Source organism: Colobus angolensis, unplaced genomic scaffold, assembly GCF_000951035.1.
Source record: "Colobus angolensis palliatus isolate OR3802 unplaced genomic scaffold, Cang.pa_1.0 Scaffold41, whole genome shotgun sequence".
NCBI classification, from domain to species: Eukaryota; Metazoa; Chordata; class Mammalia; order Primates; family Cercopithecidae; genus Colobus; species Colobus angolensis.
Window position 1 is genome coordinate 6,039,806 of NW_012117488.1, and position 24,269 is coordinate 6,064,074.

Here is a 24,269-nt window from a genome sequence, read left to right on the forward strand (position 1 = left end):
GTCACCTAGGCTTGAAACCCTAGTTCTGTGATTGATTTTTTCCTCCTCCTTATCCCTGAATCTAATTTCAGCCATATTTTACAGATATTTACTCTGTCTCTGCCTTCTCTTCCTTCAGGTAGTGATAGTTCAGGCTGCTGGGATAGCACATAGCCTATTATTTTTGCTTTCAGTGGGGTTGTCCAAATGTATTTCGTGGTCATACTCTTTTTCCCTTCTTTGTTCCTTAGCCCTTTTCTGGGCTGAACCATTTTAACTTTATTCACAAAGACCACTAAATCTTCTATGCTAATATTTTCTCAAAACTTCCACTAAACATGTTTAGAATGACTAGAATGGCCTCTATAGCATGCTTGGTAAGTAACAGCTGGGCGCAAGTTGACTATTGTTTATAAGTAGTGACATGACAAAAATACATTTCATAGCTATATGTCTTTATTAATTTGCATTTTCAAATACAGTCAGCATCTTCATATTAGCAGATTCAATTGTGCTTGATTCAGAATGCTGAAATTTTGAGGATCTAAAGACATGCTAATGAATATACACTGAACATGTTGCCTGAGTTTTAATACTTTTTCACCAATCATCAGAATATAATTCTAGTTTATGTCTAAACTCATCAGAAACATCACCTTTCAGGCTGTAGGATTCTAGTTCTCTAACCTTGTTTCTGCAGATCCCATTAGCAAAAAAATGATTAAGGAAAGCTTCAGTTTTCCCAGTTTTGACATTAAGGGTATTTGATGCCACAGTAGCATACTGTGCAACTGTAAAAAGAATAGAGAAGCTCTTTATGTGTCTATATGGAAAGATCTCTATTAGGAAATGAATGTTCATGTCTCCCTCAGAATTCATGTGTTTAAGTCCTAACCCTCAATTTGATGATGATATTTGGAGATGAGGCCTTTGGGATGTAATTGGGGTTAGATGAGGTTATGAGGGTGGGACTCTCATGATGTGATTAGTGCCTTTATAAGAATAGATGCCAGAGAGCTTGCTGGTTCTCTCTCTGCCATGTGAGGACATGGCGAGAAGGCAGCCATCTGAAAACCGGTAAGAGAGCCCTCACCAGAATCTGACCATGCTGGCACCCTGATCTTGGACTTTCAGCCTCCACATTGTAAGAAAATTAATTTCCATTGCTTAAACCACCCAATCTATAGTCTTTTGTTATGGCAGTCTGAGCTGACTAATATAATCTCCAAGATTATTATTATTATTATTATTATTTTGAGACAGTCTTGCTCTGTCACCCAGGCTGGGGTCCAGTGGTGTCATCTCACCTCACTGCAATCTCCACCTCCTGGTTCAAGTGATTTGCCTGCCTCAGCCTCCTGAGTAGTTGGGGTTACAGGTGTGCACCACCACACCTGGCTAATTTTTTGTATTTTTAGTAGAGATGGAGTTTCACCATGTTGGGCAGGTTGGTCTCAAACTCCTGACCTCCAGTGATCTGCCTGCCTCAGCTTCCCAAAGTGTTGGGATCATAGGTGTAAGCCACCACACCTAGCCTCCTAGATTTATTTTTAAGTGAGGGAGAAAAGGGTGCCAAAGTATACGGCAATGGGAGTAAAAAAAAAAAGAGAAAATATACTTGTACTGGCTTGCATATATATTTTTTAAATCTTGGGAAGTGTAAATGAGAAACTGATAATGTTGGTTACCTGTTTTGTGGGGATAGGCAGATAGAGAATAGGGGAGGAAAGGAGACATTGCTGTATATCTTTTTATACTATTTGATGCTTGAACTATGTGAATGTGCTACCAGTTCAAGAAATTAAATAAATAAAATTTACTTTTTTAAAGAAATAAAACAAAAGCATTTAATAACAAAAACATTTAATTTGGAAAAATAAGATTATATTCAAAGAAGAAAAATACTGATTATGTTGAAAGAGAATGGCTGACTAGCAGAATAACTAAAGCAGAAGTTTACATTTGATGCAGGCACAATTTGAACAAGATGAAGGAATAGGAGCAGATGTATTAAATAGCTTTCCCAGTCAGCTCTTTAATAACCCCCATGACAGTGTAGACAGTTCTTATTTTCTACTATTCTTTTCTTGGATCTGGCTACTGCCAGCAGAGCTGGAACTGCCCACATGACATGTATTCAATTGAAAGGTGACAACCACAAGTTCTCAATATTCTCAGTAATGCTCAGATGGTGCCTGAAAGTAACACCTTCTCCTTCAACTTCCCTTGGTTGGAGGTCCTAAGTACAAGGAGAGCAACTACTGAGAAAAGGACCCAGTCATCCATTTGAAAGAGGTTAATGTCTCATCCAAGAATACAAATGTAACTTTTCTCACAACCTACTTTGGCCAATTAAACATCCAGTTGTTTTACAGACACTATATCATATTGCCCCAGAGCATTGTCCTTATATAGTTCTGATCATTTTATTTCTGTTTAATATCTATCAAAGAATTATTCTCTATTAGTTTCAGGGTAAAATCCAAAATTCAAAATATGATATTCAAAGATTCTGGTCATCAGGCTTCAGTCTGTCTCTCTACCCACATTTGCTTATTTTGAGCTGTTTTGCCATGACCCCAAAGTGCTTTTCTTTCTCAGACCTCCATACCTTTTTAAATGCCATTTTCATTGCCTGGACTACCCTTCGGTTTCTTCCTTTTGATGATGCTTTTCCAAATTAAAGTGAGTGTTCTTTTTCTAATATCACCCTGTATTTATTGCATACCATTGAGATTCTCTATGTGCTTGTCCTTTCTATCAGACTCGAGAAGTTCAGGGACTATGGCATATTCATTTTGCATCTCCAGTGCTGGCATCCAGTAAGCATTTGATGGTTGAATGAATGAATAAATATGTAGTCTAGCTGAAGTTTTAAAGACAGAACATTGTAGTACCCTATAATAAAATCCTAACCAAGGCTTAGGAAAAGTGCCTTGCAGGAAGATTCTAACTCTGCATTTTAAGAGTGTAATTCAGCCTCAGATTGACTTGTAAGAGCTGAATGCTGTCAGGACAATTCTCCCTGAGCCTTTTGATTTTTTGGAAGGCTTTCAATTTTGCAGATTTGTGTGTGTGTGTGGTTTAAAAACTCTGGTGAGCACTGCCATACTGAGGTAGTTCTTTGACAATCTCCTCTGTTTAAGAGCGTTTTACTTCTCATATTCTAAAGCATAGATGACAGCTTGCAATCCAGTGGATTTTCATCCTTATCTCCTGAAAACCACATTTCTTAGGCATTGTGGTAGCAAGTTCCATATCAGTGAAAATCATTCCACGGAAGTGAGTCTTCAGCTCAAACCTCAGATCCACATTTGCTTGTGAGAGAGCAACAATGACAGCAGGGCAAACTCAACCACTTTGTAGTTAGATGTCTTTCTCATGTGTCTTTCTCAAAGATGTTCTTTTAAAATGTGAAATTTCCAGAAAAATCTAACAGTTTCTAGCCAAAATAGTTCACTTCCCAAGCTAAAGGGGTTGATATTGGTGGGCTTCAGTTGTGTCAATAGGCCACTATTGAGGCAGACTTCAGAGATAAGCCATCTTTTGTTAATTCAGTTTACTCTGAACAAAACAGACAGAATGAATGCTTGAACCCCACCTATTTAGACATGCTTGCATAAACACGGCTTAATAATAGTTTGTTTTCAGAGTCCACTGACTTTAATTGTCCTACGGATGCTGTTTAAATGCCTCCATTGATAAATTTAATGTGTTAGTGCTCATTTTCTATAGTAATGAGCATAGTCACAAGCCTGAGTTCAGTATACATTTGAGCAAAATCCTGGCACTAATCTCAATATAAATAGCACATTTGATCTTACTGACTTGTGGCTGAAGGCAAAACGTAAATCCAACAAAATTTGCAGGACTTTAGTTCTGATGCCATTTTTTTGTAAAGTTTGGGGATAAAAATGATAGGAGTCCTGGAATATTTTTCCCACTCTAGGATTTTAGTTATTCTGCAGTTACCAAATCAGCAAAATTTCTGGATTTGTCCTCCTCCAGGAAACACTGTCTTAATTAAATAATTAATTAAGCTCGTTTAAAAGCCAGTGGTTCTCCTGTGGTTTGCTTCCATAATTGCCTCTTTACTCATTAAAAAAAAAAAAAAAAAAACTACCTAAGTTAACTCTTTTATTTGTTCTTAATACGATGCTTTACCTAGTCCATGCAATTGTTTCTCATATGGCTTAAATGTCTCTCTGTGTTGTCATTGTCGGTATCTGTAGAAAATTGTTAGGTCCCAAAAGGCAAGACCTGAGTATCCTTACTTTCTGTGGTGCCCACACAGCATTATATGACATTAAACAGGTAATAATTATTTTAGTGTGATGAAGACAGGAATCTATAGCATGCTGATGTAATGTGAATTTAACATCAAAAAATTAAGTTACTGAAGCTCTGGTATGCTATCCATAGCACACAGTAACCTATATCAGTTACTAAGAAGGGTTTAGTATTATGTGAAAGCAGTTGATGAAATGTTCCAAATAGCCAACTTCCAATGACTCCGAGTACATGTGTCCCTTAAATTGCTCACCTGCTTTTGCTCTACAGCTATGTTTCAGCCTTTATGTTTCCAGAAAGAGGCTGGAAAGGAGGTCAAATCAGCCAGCGTATACATTTTGGTGGTTCTGATGATAGGATTACTGAGAGAGATAGTAATAATGATTGTTAAACCATTATTTTTAGGGATTAATGTGGAATTTACATTTTGGTGGTCAGTTTGCATCAGTAAATTGACATGCATTATCAAATGCACTGTTTGTAGAACTGTGGAGAAATTCCCTTTTCTATCAAAAGCTCTACATGGTTAGTCTGACTGTAGATCTTTTGTCCACATGCTAGTCTTGATGGACTAGCAGAGCTCAGAGGAGCAAGCCTTAAACACAGAGCACAGTTTCCTAGAAGTAGAGAATTTAACCTTTGTTCTAGTCCTTCTTTCTGTCAGCCTTATCAGCAGGAAAACTGTCAAGGTTGATTTCAAATGAATCATCTTTGGCAGCATTTTTCCTCCTAAAACCACTTATCTGTCACTTTATGGAAATTGCTACTTGCCCTCAGTGGTATGCAATATTAGCACAGCCATTACACATAATTCATTATACCACAAAGTTGAAATATATATATATATAATACATATAAATATATTATATATTAAACATAAGTAAATAGGTAGATAGATAAAATTTCTCCTGAACCAGCTATGTATCAATAAACTCAGCAGTTTTACAGTTAAGTTCTGAAACCACAGCCTTTTGGTCACTTGCCGCCAATATTCTTCCAAGAGAGATTAAGAAACGTTTGGCCTAGAGGTAACCTTTAAAATGTACTGAGAAGTGCATTTTTGCCAGCTCTATTAATATTACTTCTACCTAGATGACCCACATATTCCTTGATATTCTTTAAATGTTTGCAAATTGGGTTTATAACATTTCCTCCTCCTTCAAACAACTCCAGCCCCTTAGGCACTGTGTCTTTAAGACATAGATTAGAGAATTTTTACTCCTGGAGTGTGTATCTACAATCAAATATGATCATATGCTTTTTTTTTTTTTTTTTTTGAGACGGAGTCTTGCTCTGTCACCCGGGCTGGAGTGCAGTGGCCGGATCTCAGCTCACTGCAAGCTCCGCCTCCAGGGTTTACGCCATTCTCCTGCCTCAGCCTCCCGAGTAGCTGGGACTACAGGCGCCCGCCACCTCACCCGGCTAGTTTTTTGTATTTTTTAGTAGAGACGGAGTTTCACCGTGTTAGACAGGATGGTCTTGATCTCCTGACCTGGTGATCCACCCGTCTCGGCCTCCCAAAGTGCTGGGATTACAGGCTTGAGCCACCGCGCCCGGCCGATCATATGCTTTATTCTGAATTGAAATTAGCTTTATGACTTCTACAATCAGAGTGAGTGTTGGGCTTAATGAGTTGAGACTAGATAACAGAAGATGCATCTTCCACAGGCTGTAGCACTGAGTCCCCATATTTCTCATACAGGTCTGCGAGCCATGGTCTGCAGTTCAGAAATCCAAAGGGCTCTGAAAAGCAAAAGTTTTAGTAACAAAATTTAGTGGCCAAAATTGATATGAAGCTTTATAGTCCCCATCCATCTCACTTAATGGAAATATTAATACACTTGATTATGGGTTGCTGCCCAGGACCCACTGGGGGTGTTACACAGATATACTCGCCACATTACCTTCCTAAAATCCAAAAAGTGTCACATCTGGCATCAAATATTTTGGATAAGGCATTGTTAACTGTACCTTTCCTTAAAATACTAAAGATTTTTGACTGGGGAGAGTGAGCCAATCAGGTTTTTAAGTTCACGAAAGGCAAATCCTTCCAGCATGAGAAAACCAAGAAGAAGCAGGGCAGCTGCTAGGGAGATTCAATCCCTGTCCAGGTCAATTCTGTTAAGTTTGACAGCGAGTGAGCTGGGGCCATCTTTGGTGACACAGGGGTGATGATCAGAGACCACTCACTTTCTCCAGTGGACCTGGGAACCCTCAGCTCCGTAGACAAGGGTCTTGATGAGGGCAGAAGTTTAGACTTTACAATGTAACATCCTCTCTGGTCCTTTTCTGTGTTCCTAGTTTTGTACAGACTTGTTTTTGAGTGTTGGTCAAAATAAGGGACAAAATAAGGGGAATATTATTTTTTAAGATAATTCTTTTTTTTTTTTTTTTGACAGTCTCACTCTGTTGCCCAGGCTGAAGTGCAGTGGCATGATCTCTGCTCACTGTAATCTCTGCCTCTCAGGTTCAAGTGATTCTCCTGCCTCAGTCTTCTGAGTAGCTGGGACTATAGGCAAGTGCCACCATGCCCAGCTAGTTTTTGTATTTTTAGTAGAGATGGAGTTTCACCATTTTGGCCAGGCTGGCCTCGAACTCCTGACCTCAGGTGATCCACCCGCCTCGACCTCCCAAATTGTTGGGATTACAGGCGTGAGCCACCATGCCGGGCCAAAAATTCATTTTTATTATTGTCCCCTTCTTGCTTTTCTGTGAAAGTCCTCATCCTAAGAAGTTTATATATTTTATATTAAATCATTTCCTATTGATTTTTGTTGTGATTTTCAAAGGTGGATTCCCACAGGTAAAATCTTAGCTATTGCCCAAGACATAGTAAAGGGTCACATGTATGAATTTTTATAACTGGAAGAAAACTCTGCCTTTGTGAGTGCACATGTCCATCCACATTTCATCCCTCCATCCCTCAAAACCCTAGTGAGGGGCATTAAAGAATGGTTGATGTATATGCAGTGTCTGTTAAGCATGCACTATGTATTTCATCCTCATTTACTGGGTCTGGGATTGAAGTTTTCAGCTAGCATGGACCTAACCTACTTTTTGAGATAAAATATACTGTTTTGTTACAGGCAAAATTCTGGTGTGGTGTGAATGCTGTGGGTCAGTCTGAATATATTTTTTTTCTGTAATTTTATCATTATTATATGATTGCAATACCTGCTTTGTTTTTTAATTGGAAAGCAATCTTTTCTACTGTTGAAAGATATTTTTTGACAACTTGACCCTTCCTAGTGTTGAGTACTATGTTGAGGACTGCATCTTCTTGTTTTTTACATTATAGAGAACAAAATACTATTGATTTGAAAAATACATATGACTTGGTATCTCTGTCTTGGTTGCAGTGGTGATACAGAATTGGTTTCATTAACTCCTACATAGTTGGTAATCACTGATCAAGAAAGTGGGAAAACAAAACTTTAAAAACTCAATCCTCAGTAGAAAGCAGGTTACATTAGGTCAATTTATAGGTAATCTATGTATGTGCTAATGGGATCGGAAACAACCTTACAGAGCACATTACCTGATAAACTTGAGTGGAGTGGGTTTGGGAGAACAAACTAACAGGATTATTGTGTCTCCTAGTTGCTACATGGGAGCAACTGACATGCCCCCTTCAGAACTTAACTGTTAGTAACAGTGGCGGTAACAACACAAACCAGTGAGCAGAGATACAGCTCTTAGGCCAAGTTGGCCAGACTGTATGGCTGCAGGAAGTGACTGACCAGTGGCAGTGCTCAGCCAGACCAAGATGAGGAGGGAAGAGTCAATAAGCTTTCTGGAGGCTAAGGTGTTCCCGTGGTGGGAAAGTGTGCCCCCAGCCTTCATGGATGAGTTATTGGTGTTAAAGTTGGTCTCCTCTTGTTAGGATTTCACACTCATTAAATAATCTGATAATAACCTGGCTTTCCACGTAACTGGCTCTAGGAAAAAAAGTACTGTTCATGTTGACATAGGTATTTCAGTCTGCATGGTAAAAGTTCTTTATCTTACTACAAAATAATAAACTAGCTGGTTTATAATGTGTAAAAAAGATTTTTGAGAAATCATTGGGGGTGGTATCATATTAAGTGATATCATCCATATGGGTAGTTGTTCTCATAACATCTTGTATGTAACTATAACACTTACCATAATGTACTAATCATTTGTTTTCAATCTTTTAATTTGGACTAGACATAACCCTTTCAGAGAGAAATTGTCTTTAGGCTGGGTAGGTGGCTCACATCTGTAGTCCCAACACTGTGGGAGGCCGAGGCAGGCGGATCACCTGAGGCCAGGAGTTCAAGACCAGCCTGGCTAACATAGCGAAACCCTGTCTGTACTAAAAATACAAAAAGTAGCTGGATGTGGTGGTGCACACTGGTCATCTCAGCTGTTCAGGAGGCTGAGGCAGGAGAATCACTTCAACCTGGGAGACAGAGGCTGTAGTGAGCTGATATCGCGCCACTGCACTCCAGCCTGGGTGACAGAGCGAGACTCCATCTCAAAAAAACATACAAACAAACAAACAAAAAAACCCAAGAAATGATTTTTATTATTTTATAAAGTATATGCTTCTTAAAGAAAAGTTGGAATACATAAATTTTAAAGAAAACAAAAATCACATATGATCCCACTTCTTAAAGACAACAAAAGTTGCTATTATATTTTATTAAGCCTTTTCACCAATATATGTTCTTAAAGTAAAACTGTGATCATACTAAAACATTATTTTCCAAAGCATTATTTTTGATGGCTACAGAATATCCCACAGGTATGGATGTACCATGATTTATTTAACTACTCTTTTATTATAGGGCTTTCTGATTGTTTCTGATTTTTAATTTTAATTTTAATTTACTTATTTATTTATTTATTTATTTATTTATTTATTTTTGAGACATAGTCTTGCTCTATCGCCCAGGTTGGGGTGCTGTAGCACTATCTTGGGTCACTGCAAGCTCCATCTCCCCGATTCAAAGGATTCTTGTGCCTTAGTCCCCTGAGTAGCTGGGATTACAAGTGCTCGCCACCACGCCCAGCTCCTTTTTGTATTTTTAGTAGAGATGGGGTTTCGCCATGTTGGTCAGGCTGGTCTCAAACTCCTGTCCTTAGGTAATCTGCCAGCTTCAACCTCCCAAAGTGCTGGGATTATAGGTGTGAGCCACAGCACCTGCCTGTTCCTGATTTTTAAAAAGATGAATAGAGAAACCGTTTCTTAATCAGATCATTAGCCACAGTATCTAGCACACTTAGTCATTTAATATAAAAGTATTGAATTGAAGAGTTATTTTCATCTGAGATCCTATCCCGAGTAGGTTTCATTAGGTTTCATTAGAAGCTTAGGAGGAATCTGACAAAATGAACTTCAGAGCACATACATTTTGGTGTGAAAGGGAGCAGTTTAAGCCTGTGCTGAGAGGTGACCCAGGGATAGGGAACTACTAACAGTGTGTGGGGTGGAGCAGGAGTACATAGAAGAATTTCTAAGGTGAATGTTGACTCTGTCACAGTTTTACCTACTGACAGAGGTGTTGGACCATCCACAGTGGGTTAGTTCTCCCGCTGTTGTGAAGAATGAGCTGTTTTGTCACTAGTTCTGTTTCTCTTTTAATTGCTCACAGTTTTTCCTATGAGAGCAGACATGTGCTCTTTGAATTTAATTGAATGTCTGCTTCAGAACAATGTGACAAGGAAATATTATCTTCTTAGATTTCAGTATGTGTAAGATGGGCATAGTCGTTTATAAAAATTCCCAAATCAGAATTTTGTGACCTCTTCCAGAATATGTGATTAGCCTGGCCCAACATGACTCTCTCCCAAGCAGGGCCAAACAGATGCATGCTGGAAGCACCATTTTCACCCTAAAGGGATCAAGACAAGGCCCAGCAAACTGAACTAGCAATATCTAATTGTCTGGGGTTCTCATGATGCTCACATGGGCCCCCCCTCCAGAGTGCCTGTTACTGTAACATCTGGAACTGTTATAACACTGCCCGTTTTGATATGTGGCCAAAACCGCTCTACTTTCAGACTGTGTGAACACTGTTGTAATACTCAATAAGCAATTAGTAGTGCAAACCCGGATTGTGGTAATATTAGTGCCTAATTTGTTTAATTTAATTAAGTATTTAATTTCCATCTGGTGTCTTTATAAAAGAAAAACAGGAGGGAGGAAAAATAATCTCAGATTATTAACTACTTTAAGCTTTCACCTACTACCTCTTGGGCTATAGCAAATCATTAATCTTTTAAAAGCAAAATACAAAATAAAGTAAAATAAAAATTAAATTTAAACTTTCAAAAGGCAATAAAAATATAATTTCTTTTAAAGCATGTATTAGTTCAACCATATTTCTAGAATACTGTAAAGTAATATACAATTATATAGAATACAGCATTATACAGTAATGTAACATGCTATAGACTATCCCCCATAATGTTAACAACCCATTCTTTATCAGTTGATATTCATTAGTCTTCCCTAACAATGCCAGACCTATTCCCTGATCTCCAGCTTACCCGTCAATGACCACTTCTGATGAGGATCTGAACAGTATTGCAATAAGGCAGACAATATTGTAAAATTCAAGAAACATTAAGTTACAATAGGAAGGATACAACTGAAAGGATGATGATATGGTTTGGTTGTGTCCCCACCCAAATATCATCTTGAATTGTAGTTCCCATAATCCCAACATGTTGTGAGAAGGACCCGATGGGAAGTTACTGAATCATGGGGGTGGGTTTTTCCCATTCTGTTAGTGAATAAGTCTCATGAGATCTGATGGTTTCATAAATGGGAACTCCCCCCTGCACAAGCTGTCTTGCCTGCCATCATGTAAGATATGACTTTGATCCTCCTTCGCCTTCTGCCATGATTGTGAGGCCTCCTCAGCTATGTGGAACTGTGAGTCTATTAAACTGCTTTCCTGTGTAAACTACCCCATCTCAGGTATATCTTCATTAGCAACCTGAGAGCAGAATAATACAGATAATTCCTAAAATTAATTAAGATGTCAGAAAGCGTTCTTGGCAAAAACCAAGTTAGAGTAGAAACTTCTCTTTTCTTTTTAAAGATGTATCCTATGATATGGTCTTTAGTGGAAACTCATGTTTTCTATAAAAGTGAATCTGATTTTTCTATATAATACTCTTGCCCATTTCTCTCCAAAATGGTTTATCTGTCAGCATTCTCACAGAAGAAAAATTTGCTTTCCCAGGCAATTTCCTTTTTCTTTTTTCCCTATATTTTTGAAAAATTCTTTCTTTAAAGGCTTTTCTAAAATTCTTTTTTAGAAAGAAAGTTGGAGAAACTGAGATTAGGAAATTTTTGAGTTGGCAGATAGCATAGATCATGAATTTTTTTCAATTATGGTTAATATATTAAAATAACAAAAACTGAACAGAGAATAGAAGCCCATACACTAGGGAATAAAAGCATAAAATATCCTATACAGTAAATGATAGTCAATCTGTACAGCATTTTTTATTGATGCATACACTAATTTGATGGTTGAGATGTTTAAATAAATTCCCTGAAACATTTAGTAAGTAGCTACATATGTGACCTGTATGAACACAAATTACCATTTTCTTCTAGGTTTCACATCAAAATTTCACATCCTAATATACTATATCTATTTCTATATATATAGTAGAGATAGTATATACATATATGCATACATATACTATCTCTGCTATATATAGTATACTATACTATATATAGTATAGCAGAGATAGTAGTGTGAGTCATATGTCATCTCTAAAGAGTAGGATAATCTTGGCGTGAGTTAATCTTGATTTACATTTTAACTCCACTCTATGATAACCACCAGGATGTGTTATATTTTCGTAGATAATGTTTTCTTCAACTGGTTTTCGATGCTGACTTCTCTGAATCTGGATGTTTCTCCTGTAAGATGTCATGAGGTTGTAGGGGACACTCTTCCAGTTGTAAAGGCTATAGAAAAGGCCTGAGGGCAGATGTATATCATTGACAGGCCCCCCATCATTGGGGAGGCACATATTTGTGGAGCCCTTACCTGTGTCAGGGCTCTCAGCCAGGAGCTGACCCTCAGCTTTAAAACAAAGTTAACAATATCACTGACATTCCAGCTGTAGCACATAGATTTTTCTCTTCCTTCCTCCAATATACTAAATTCCCTCCCATCTTGTGCCTTTGCTCATATGCTTAGCTCAGTTTGGCAATTTCTCTCCACTCCTAATTAATACCTACTCATCTTTCAATTCTCAGCTCAGAAGTCACCTCTCCAGGAAAGCCTTCCTTTACTCCCCCAGATATATGGGATTTATGTTATTATGCATGCTCATGGCACCCAGTCCTTTTCCTTTATAGCACTTAGTTTGTGAGTATTTAGTGATGGTTTGATTCATAGCTGTCTCTCTGCTAAACAGTATTCGCACCTACTACTAGTCAGTGACTAGTGCTAGTTGTGTAACTAAATCTGTATTATGGACCCTGTTTTTAATTCAGAAAAAAAAAATGGCAAAATTTCAAAAACTGAAAGAATTTTTTCTGAAGATATTATTGAAACACTATATTGAAAGAATAACAGAACTTGATACTAAGAGTGTGACTGGTTAATGATAGACACTCCTTCCATCAAGAGAAAGTGTCTGTTCCCCTGCCTTTGATGGGCAGACCTGTGACTGCTTTGACCAGTACAGGATAGCAGAAATCATGCCATGCTAGCTATGTGCATAGCCCCTAAAGAACATCGCAGCTTCCACTTCTCACGTGAAGGAAGCCAACCACCAAGAAATGAGACTATTCTGAGACCACCATTCTGTGAGAATCCTGAGCCACAGGAAGAAGCTCTGGAAGAAGGGACCTGTGTGGAGGGGGTGAGCTGAAGTCAGGCTGAGCAACACTGAGGCACCAGAGATGTAAGCGAGAAAGTCAGCTGGAAAGCGGTTCCCAGCTTCAGCTGCCCCAATGGACTCCATGTGGATCAGAGACACAAGCCTTCCCCCAATTCCTAATTCACAAATCATGGGCCAAACAAAATGACTGTTCTAAGCCCCTAGGTTTCAGGGTGGTTTTTTGTGCATCAACAATAACTGAAACAAAGGGAAAGAAATGTAAATGCATGATAAGAAGGAGCTGAGGAAAGATAATTCAGAGGAGAAAGTAGGTGAAGGTCAAAATAAAGAAGCGTGCAACAACTATCTTGAGGCTGGACGTGGTGGCTCATACCTGTAATCCCAGCACTTTGGGAGGTTGAGGCAGACAGATCGCTTGAGTTCAGGAGTTTGAGACCAGCCTGAGCAATATGGTGAAACCTTGTCTGTATAAAAACACAAAAACAAAACCAAAAATTACCCAGGTGTGGTGGCGTGCAACTCTAGTCCCAGCTACTCAGGAGGCTAAGGTGGGAGAATTGCTTGAGCCTGGTGGAGGTTGCAGTGAGCTGAGATTGTGCCACTGCACTCCATCCTGGGTTACAGAGCGAGACCATGTCTCAAAAAAACCAAAACCAAAACAAACAAACAAACGAAAACCCCAACCACCTCAGAGGTAAGAGTTCAGGTACTAGGGACAGTGAGGCTTTCTCCATAAACCCACTAGAAGTTTGGAACCTCTACCCCCACCCCACCCCACCTTTTGCACGATGCAGGTCCCAATATATGGAACTCCTCTGTAATTTTATAATGGTGCTGATAAGAAAAAGAAAGTGTGGGGAAATAATCTGACAGTGTTTACATGATCTGTGTTTCTAAGAGTTACACCTATTGTGTTGTCAAACATATCGAATTAAGTAACTTGAATTATTTAAAATGTAGGAAATTCTTACCAAAATTTAATATAAGAAGGTTCCCATTCAGCAGAGGAAGTTGGGCAACAATTTTATTGTAATGGGATTTGACTCTCGAATGGGTAAATGAAGCTTTCCCCAACCAAGAATGGAATAGGAAAGAGGAAAGGGAGTAACCTTTGTTGAAAGTCAACTATTGCTATGCTTTGCATATTTTCTTCTTCTTCCCGCCTCCTCCCACTTCTCCTCCTCCATGATCACAGAAGTGGCTAACATTTGTTGAGCACTTGATATATCTACATGCTGCAAAGCTTTATGTGGATCATCTCATTAATCTTCATTACATCATAATATAGGTGTAATCTTTGTTTTACAAATGAAAAAAACAGAAGCTCTGTATGTGAAGTTAATTGACCAGGATTGTACAGATAGTAAGTAGTGGAGCCAGCATTTGAACAAAGGGCTCCTTTGAACAAAGGGCTCCCTCAGCAGAAGGGAGAGGAAGAACATATTTCATATGTTGTCTAAGTTAATTTAATTTAGTCCTCATAAGAACTATGCAAGATTGATACTACTATCCTCATTTTTCAAATGGGGGGTCTGAGGCTCAGAAAGGTCAAGCAAGTTGTACAAGATCACACAGCTGTGACCATGAACTCTCCACTCTCCAATAGCAATTTATAAGCATTGGGAGCAACAGAATCATAGATTCTTAAAGCTGGAAGGGGCCTAGTATAACCTTCTTATTTTATAGGAACTGAAACCCATTCATATGAAAGTGGGCTGATGAGAATTGGGAGAGAGGAATGCCATCTATTGCTTTAATTCAGTCATTCTCTACACACCTGAATTGAGGATCCAGTAATAAAAAGATGTGCCTGTCTGCCAAGAGCTCCTTGGATTAGCAAGTAAAACAGTGCTTTGTCATAGGAGTCAAAACAGGGATACAGATGCATCTCATCCAACCTGGGGACCCAGGGAAGTCTTCTTGAATGGAGTGATGCCTTCAATGAGTCTAAAGAGGATTAGGAATTACCCAAGCAGAGATGGGGCCACACACATTCCAGGAAATAGGAAACCATGCACAGAAGCCCAAGTAAGAGAAAATAGGGATGAGATCAGAATGAGGATGGCAAGTAGGCAGAGGCCACATCACGGAGGTGGGGTGTTGGGTGGGCTATGGTAAAATATGTGGACTTAATTCTGAAGCTACTGGGAAGCTACTGGAGGACTTAGACAAGAGAGTGGTAGTTAGATTTGCAGTTTAGAAAGACCGCTTTGGATAAGATGGCTGTTGCACTAATCCAGGAAACCAATAATTATTTTCTGGACGAAGTGGTAGCAGGGTGGATGAAGAGACATGGGTGGATTTGAATCATTTTAAGGGGATTGATTGGTCAAAACATGGTGATTGATTAAATGTGGAGGTAAAGGAGAATGTGAGGTAAAGGAGAATGTGAGGTAAAGGATAACACTCAGATTACTGGCTTAAGCAACTACTAGTATAAATGAAATAGGGATTGGAAGGAGCAATCCTGGGCAGGACATGATGAGCTGTGCTTTGGGATGTCGACTTTGGAATGCCTGTGGAGCAGCCAAATAGGGATGTCTTTTAGGCAGTTCTGAAGCTAGGCAGGAAAAGACCAGAAATGAAGGTTTGAGCCATGTTGGCACTGGGGTGTATTTGAAGTCATGGGCCTAGATTCGCTCATCCAAAGCAGGGAGCATGTAAAGTTGGAAGAAAAGAGATGGAGGCTAGAGAACTCTGGGAAATACCAACATGGCAATGGAGTAGAAGCAGAGGGAGAGAGACAGATTGGCAGAAGAAAAGAAGCCATGAGAGAGAAGCATCACTGAAGCAAAGGATTCTTTGGACATGTATATACCAATGCTATGTTAAAACCATTGTGCGTTAATATCACAAAAGCAAATACAGCGATTCCCTGGTGTTGCAAAACTGGCATATCTCTGTGCTTCATAAGAAAATGAAGCAACTTCATTTCACAAGGAAATGAAGGGGATTATCAGAGCCCTGTTGTGTGTGTGTACACATACATATACATATATAACAATTTTAACTGTAGAAAAATGTTTTTCTTTTCTTCTACATTTAGATTTCCCAGAATTTGAGAAGTCTTTCCCCTCAAACTATTTCTTCCCCCATAAATACATATTGAATATCAAATGATCATAAACATACTTCTGCAAAAATAATGTTGCAAGAAGCTCTGAAAAACTGAAAAAATAGCTGATATAAAAGTTTGGGGAACTACCATTTGACCCAGCAATCCACTTCTACCCAAAGGAAAATAAATTGTTCTACCAAAGAGACACTGCCACTCATATATTTATCACAGCACCACTCACAACAGCAAAGTAATGGAATCAACCTAGGTGCCCATCAGTGATGTACTGGATAAAGAAAATATGGTACATATACACCATGGAATACTACACAGCCATAAAAATAATGAAATCATTTCCTTTGCAACAACATGGATGCAGCTGGAGGTCATTATCTTAAGTGAATTAATGCAGAAACAGAAAATCAAATACTGCAATACTGTTCTCACTTATAAGTGGGAGCTAAACAATGAATACCCATGGACATAAAGATGAAAACAACAGAAACTACGAACTCCAAAAAGAGGCAGGAGGAGAGGTGGGAAGGGCTGAAAAACTTGCCATTGGGTACTGTGTTCACTATTTGGATGATGGGTTCAATGGAAGCCCAAACCTCAGCATTATGCAACGTATCCATGTCACAAACCTGCACATGTACCCACTGAATCTAAAAGAAAAGCTTGGAGCAACACTCACCTCTGCTTATCATCATAATACATCACAAATTTGTTAAAATTCAACATATTTATATAGTACTTAGAACTTTTCAGGATATTTTGGTTATCTCATTAGCCCCTAATGTCATTGTAATGAGGTAGATGACTCTGGCGTCCATGGGTTATTACACTGTGCTAGGAGAAAGTAATAAGCAGCATAAGAGTGGTGTGGGGACCAAGGGCCCTTTGAAGTTTCATTGAAAAATCAACTCTCAAAAGGCAGATTAATAAGAGAAAAGGCATATAAATTTATTTAGGGTATACACACGGGAGCCTTCAGAATGAAGACCCAAAGACACAGGAGAAATTGACCTATTTTATGCTTAGGTTTAACAAAGTATGGACAGCCATGTAGAAATATGAGTGGACCAAAAGGGTATGATCTAATGCTAACAAACTGAGTGAGGAAACCCAGCCAGGTCTGTCTGCCTAGATTCTCCTTTGCCTCTCTGAGCAGCATTCCTTCCTTCTGGGGGTGGGACAGGACCTTCTCTGGAATAGGGGTCTTATGATCTACAAACAAGGTATGTCAGATAATTTCTTTATGGCCACTTTTCACAGAAATAGGGCAGAAGGAAAATTGGAGTAATATTTTTAGGTTTTATGTCTGGCTTTGGGGAAAAAGGCATTTTGGTTTCTATGACCCGCCTCGGGGAAGAGGGATTCTAGTTTCTGAGCCTAGCCTCAGTGGGGCATGGGACTGAGAGACAGGAGAGCAGGAGAAGGTCAGAGAACAAACCTACACCTCTGAGGCTGCTTCTGAGGCCTTCATTTTGGGGCATTGTTTTCTGAGCCCCAACAGAGGAACACAGAAAGAGCTACAGAAATTCAGAAAAGGGATGTGTTGCTTGCACAGGAGGAGGTGGGGACCAGAGAAGGCTGAACTTTGAAGTGCAGAAAGCACTGAGAGCTTCCAGTGTCCCTATCACTGTTGTGGGCACTTTATGTTATCTCATTTGAAGGACTTGGGTATTTTAAGTGGTGAAAATAGGCATTTTATACAGAGGCAGATGGATACTCCATAACGAATACAATGCCTGGCATAAGGGCACAATAACTGTTAATATTAGTGGCTCTCACAATTGAGTACTTACTGTGTTCTAGAAGCAATGTTCAGATTCTTTGTATAGGCAATCACATTTCAGCCTCAAAACTCTGAGAACAAGGTATTATAACTCCTACTTTACACACCAATTCAAGACAATGTATGTGCACACATATACACATATATGTACATAACAAGTGAGTTATACATGAGGGCCCTGGTAAAAAACAAATGGCATACTTAAACAATTCTGAAGAGCATGTTTAATAAAAGGAATGTTTTTAGAGGTGTGGGCAGGTAAAGAGAACCAATGAGGAACACTGAGGCACCCAGAGACTAGCAAACACAAGAAGCCAATACCACCCCTAGATGGAATAATGGAAGGCAACAGCATTACCAGAACCCAGCTGAGAGCTGGAACCATGGAATAGGGGCCACCAGCAGAAGCTATGATTGTAGAAGGATGATGGAGCTGTTGCTACAACCATGAAAAAGCAGGAAGGGAGCCAGAGAAATAAATACCCCAATCTCTCTCCCCTCTTGTCCTCCAGTCTCCTGTAAGTATATCCCATTCACCAAAACCAACAAAAATGGGATCCCAGGTGATGAAGTCCATGAAAATCAGTCCTCTACAGCTTCAAGCAAGAAAGAAAATGGTGAAACACGGGTCTTGGGTACACTAAGGTGGTACAGCCAGAATGTAGGAGGGCCAGGAATCAAATTCAGGCTTGTCTGAATCAAAACCCATGCCTTATCCATTGCTTTTATGTATTCCTCTACCATACATACTGTAGATGCTTAGTAAATGTTTCTTTAATGAACGAATCCCCAGATGAAAGTAGGAGAAACTGAGATTAGGAGGCTATGTGTCTTGATTTTAGGAACCAGAGTCCTGGTTACCGTGGAACCCTCTCGGGGTCTGTAACTCACTGCCTGCCCATTCAACCAAACACCACTCACTGCTTGGATATAAAAGGTAATCTGCAGCAATGGGCTTCTTTCACAGTAAATATTTATGTAATAATTATGTTAAAACACTCAGGACTTAGTGTCAAATTGCAGATTTATGGTACTTACTTGGTCCAATATTTCTAGCACTTAGGATGGGCAAGGACACCCTTGAGGCCTCCTTCTGTTTGAGAATTCCCACCCTGATATGGTTTGGCTATATCCCCACCCAAATCTCATCTTGAATTGTAGCTCCCATAATTCTCACATGTTGTGGGAGGGACCCAGTGGGAGATAATTGAATCATGTGGGGGCAGTTTCCCTCATATTGTTCTCGTGATACTGAATAAATCTTACAAGGTATGAGGGTTTTCTAAGGGGAAACCCCTTTCACTTGATTCTCATTTTCTCTCTTGCCTTGTGGCCATGTAAGACGTGCCTTTTGCCTTCCACCATGATTGTAAGGCCTCCCCAGTCACATGGAACTGTGAGTCCATTAAATCTCTTTTTCTTTATAAATTACACAGTCTCGGGTATGTCTCTATCAGCAGTGTGAAAACGGACTAATACACACCCCCACCTCAAAGCACCTGTCTCCTATGAAAGTAAATCTTGTATATGCTAAAATGGAGTAAGAAAACAGTAAGACAGGAATGCCTGTTTTAATCTTCAGATGCTTGCTATCTAAAATTGACTTCAAATAAGGCAAGATACCAGCAATATTGTCAATGGAAAAGAAAACTTGCCCCTGTGTTAATCAACATCCAACCAGAGCAGAAATAGCTTTAGGTATGTCAGACAGAGGGAATTTAAAGGAAATTGCTTATAAAGCTCTTGAAATGTCCAGAAGTGCAAAAGGAACAATTTGACCATAAGCCATACATTATCATTCATAATTACATCCCCAGTGCCTAGCACAATACCTAGCAAGGGTTCAATAAATATTTATTGAATCTATGATTACGCTTGTGGGTGAGATTTGGTCTGTCAACCTAGGAAGGCCACTAGTTCTATTGGAAAGCATACCTTCAAGCAGCTATATGACTCTGATAATTCAGTGAATGTGCACGTGTGGTTTGGCCTTCAGTAGGAAATCATGTGCAAAGCCTTCTGTTCAAAACCTCTCAATGGATAATATTTACTGAGCATCTATTAGGCTTTAGTTACTATTCTATGCACTTTCTAAGCATTTTGCAATATTAACATTTATAATAACTCTACGATAATGTGTTCATTACTCCTCGTTTATAGATGACGTTGAAACTGAGGCAAAGAGTAACATGCCTAAGATCACAAAACAAGGAAATAGTAGAGCCAAGCTTTCACTACACAGTCTGGCTCTAGAAGCTCTGCTCTTAATTTCCACAACATATGCCTCTCCACAGCTCATTTGATGAAGGCTTAGCCCACTTTTCTACCTTTGTTTTCCATTTTCCTCACAGTTCTCTGGGGGCAGACACCAGTCAGCTGTTTCCCCAGCTCTGTGTTTTCTTTTCTTTCTAGACCCACAGCAGACTGTATTTTCCAGTCCTCCCTCAAGGTTATTGTAGCTGGGTGGCAGAATTTTAGACAGAAGAATGGGAGCGGAGGTGATATGCATCCCTTCTAGGCCTGACCCATTAAGCCTTTCACATTTGGTGGCTGTATATTCTTTCTTGTTCTTTCAGTTTGAGGAAGGTGAGTGATATGGGGTGGCTGTGTCCCCACCCAAATCTCATCTTGAACTGTAGCTCCCATAATTCCCATGTATTGTAGGAGGGACCAGGTGGGAGGTAATTGAATCATCGTAGTGAGTCTTTCCTGTACTGTTCTCGTGGTAGTGAATAAGTCTCATGAGATCTGATGGTTCAATAAAGGAGAGTTCTCCTACACAAGCTGTCTTGCCTGCTGCCATGTAAAACATCTCTTTGCTCTTCCTTCGTCTTCTGCCATAATTGTGAGACCTCCCTAGCTATGTGGAATTCTAAATCTATTAAACCTCTTTCCTTTATAAATTACCCAGACTTGGGTATGTCTTTATTCACAGCAGGAGAACTGACTAATACAGTGAGCATGGAAAACTTGGATGCCACATGTAGAAGAGCTGGAGCCACAAAATAGAAGAAAGCTGGATCCCTGAATATTGCTTGGAAAAAAGAGTTGAGAACCAATCAGGAATATCTGTGTTAGACTTTAAGTGAACAAGAGATAAGCTTCTATCAACTTTGTGCCATTATATGTGTTGGAGTTGTTTTGTTACAGCAGCTGTAGATATGTAAATTGATCTACCTACTGTCCTTTGAAAATGCCTTTCCCTTAGAATTCTCATTCTCTCCTTCAGTTACTCACATCCAAAAATTATTCAAGGCCTAAACCAAGTCCAATCACCTTCAAGCAGCTTTCTTCCACTCCCACCCACCATAGAGATCGCTCTTTCCCTCACCTTCCTGTAGCACTTTGTCATGTATACGTCTCATGTGCACTTACCCCAGCTCCAATTCTGCATGTCTTGTTTTCCTAGTGAGATTGTGAGCTCTTCAAGGTAAGGATCATGTCCTTGTGCTTCCTTCTTTTGTGACTCTGAAGTGCATAACATGGTGATGTGCCTTGGGAATTTTCAATAAATATTCATGGAAAAAATGAACATATCAATGTATTAAGCTCAATGAAGTCCATTTTCCTAAAAACAGTCCTTCGCTGTTGAAGTGTGAAAGCATGTAAACTATAATCTACTGGATTTGGTAATTTTATTATTCTTTTTTACTAATATATACATTCTAACACTTTTTGACAACTGCTTAGAGAAGACAGAAGGCATGCTTATCAAATTTCAGATGGCACAAATTAGAAGTAATAAGTAATGCACAAGATAACAGAATCAAAACTAGACAAGTTAGAAAGAACTAAATAACATTTAACAGGGATAACTACAAAATTAGATTTTAAAAGAACAGTTACCCAGTTTCAGTACTGAAAGACATGGCTAACATCAGGTTTTAATTGGCTGCTAGATTGACATGAGCCTAGAGTGGTACACAGAGCCCTGTTCATAGTTAGACTCAGGGCACTGAGTGGTAAGTGAAGTTTTCAGGTCCAACAAGACACAGACATGAATGAAGATTGCTAGATGGTGGCCAGTTAGAGACATATGGAGCCTCAATGTCTGGTAAAGTCTGCAGTAAAGGCAGAATGAAGCCCTATACTTTATTTAACCCGGGAGCTAAATAAATAAACAATATATAATAAGAGTAAATAGGCTGGGTGCAGTGGCTCACGACTGTAATCCCAGCACTTTGGGAGGCCGAGGCGGGCGGATCACCTGAGTTCAGGAGTTCGAGACTAACCTGACCAACATGGAGAAACTCTGTCTCTACTAAAAATACAAAATTAGCCAGGTGTAGTGGCACATGCCTGTAATCCCAGCTACTTGGAAGGCTGAGGCAGGAGGATCGCTTGAACCCGGGAGGCAGAAGCTGCAGTGAGCTGAGATCGCGCCATTGCACTCCAGCCTGGGAAACAAGAGGGAAACTCCATCTCAAAAAAAAAAAAAAAAGAATAAATAGTGAACTAATTTAAAAATAAATAAATTTTATTTAATTAATTTATTTATTTATTTTGAGATGGAGTCTCGCTCTGTCACCCAGGCTGGAGTGCAGTGGCCAGATCTCGGCTTACTGCAAGCTCCGCCTCCTGGGTTTACGCCATTCTCCTGCCTCAGCCTCCCGAGTAGCTGGGACTACAGGCGCTCGCCACCTTGCCCAGCTAGTTTTTTGTATTTTTTAGTAGAGACGGGGTTTCACCGTGTTAGCCAGGATGGTCTCGATCTCCTGACCTCGTGATCCGCCCATCTCGGCCTCCCAAAGTGCTGGGATTACAGGCTTGAGCCACCGCGCCCAGCAATAAATAACTTTTATATATAACCTGGGTAAACTTAAGATCAACTTTCACCTGTAACTTTGATGAGAATCCTCCATCTGAGGACACCATTAAGTGATTTCTGACGCTAAACTGGGTCTAATGGGGCAGCCTGGATCCCCTAAGAATTTTGCTTTAGAAGTACTACCTAGTAGGTCTAAAGGGTTTGTTATTTTACTTTTGGTCCCACTTCCCAACATCAGTGTCAGAGCTGTCCTTAAGACTCCTCAAATTTGGGCAGGGCATGGTAGCTCACCCCTGTAATCCCAGCACTTTGGGAGGCCAAGGCAGGTGGATCACCTGAGGTCAGGAGTTTGAGACCAGCCTCGCGAACATGGTGAAAGCCTGTCTCTGCTAAAAATACAAATTAGCCGGGAGTGGTGGTGCGCACATGTAGTCCCAGCTACTCAGGAGGCTGAGGCACAAGAACTGCTTGAACTGGGTAGGCGGAGGTTGAAGTGGGCCGAGATCACACCCCTGCACTCCAGCCTGGGCAACAAGAGTGAAACTCCATCAAAACAAAACAACAACAAAAAACAAACAGACAAAAAACCTCCTCAAATGTGAAGCTGAGAATTTTGAAGCTCATTTATAAATTCACACCACCCTTGTGGGAGGGGAGAGAAGGCAGATCACATCTCCAGGCTCAACTGGGGCAACCATTCTAGGATGCTCAGACAGACCTGCTCCTAGAAATCCAGTTTCCTAAAAGCTGGGATCAGAGTTCTGGCAAGAAGGCTGGAGCCTGGGCCTTGGCCCTAGACCACCAAAAAAGTGAATACAGGCTTAGACAGTGTTCATAGAGGCCCAGCATCTGGAACAAGGGTGCTGCTGTAGTCTGTGCTGGTCAGACCACACAGGAAGAATTGTTTCTTTTCCGGATGCTATGATTTTAAAAGGATACAAGCAAATTGGTGTGTATCAAAAGGAAGCTGACCAGAATGTTGAAAGGACTTGGAAACCAAATCACTAGTTACTTTTCAGTGGTTTGGGCTCCAGGACTGGAGGGGGTTAGGGTTGGGGGTAGAGGATGGTGTTAGGCGGCATAGATAATTAGAACTGTTTTCAGATATGCAAATGTTGTTTTGTGAAAAAACACACACACGCAAACACAAAAAACAACAAAAAAAAAACTTGTACTTTAGGTAAGGCCAGAAAACAGAACTGGGACCCGTGGGATTTAAGCTTAAAATGAAGAATCTGTAAGCCATTATAGCTCTTCAAAAGTGGACTAGACTTTGTAAGTAAGCAAGATTTAAACTGTTCAGGCAAAAACCAAGAAGCCCTCCAGCCGCTCTGTCCAGACCGAGGCTGGCTCTCCAATTCCGCGCTGGGGACGATGGGAGGTGTGCACCTGCGACAGAACACAGGTACCGCCAGGTCTGGGTAGGGGTGGCTTTTCGCTGAGGTCCCCCGCCTGAACATACTTCTTGCCCTAGTTGCTTCCCCGGCCGCCTCTCCTGGCCCCACTCCTCGCGCAGCGCTCGCCGCCACAAC

At 40.1% G+C, this 24,269-nt stretch overlaps 1 protein-coding gene across 2 annotated transcripts in view; it reads left to right on the forward strand.

Moving 5' to 3' along the window:
- Positions 1-24,269, forward strand: part of DDAH1 (dimethylarginine dimethylaminohydrolase 1) — a 259,984-nt gene that overhangs the window by 89,063 nt on the left and 146,652 nt on the right. The gene's annotated exons all lie outside the window — the stretch shown is intronic.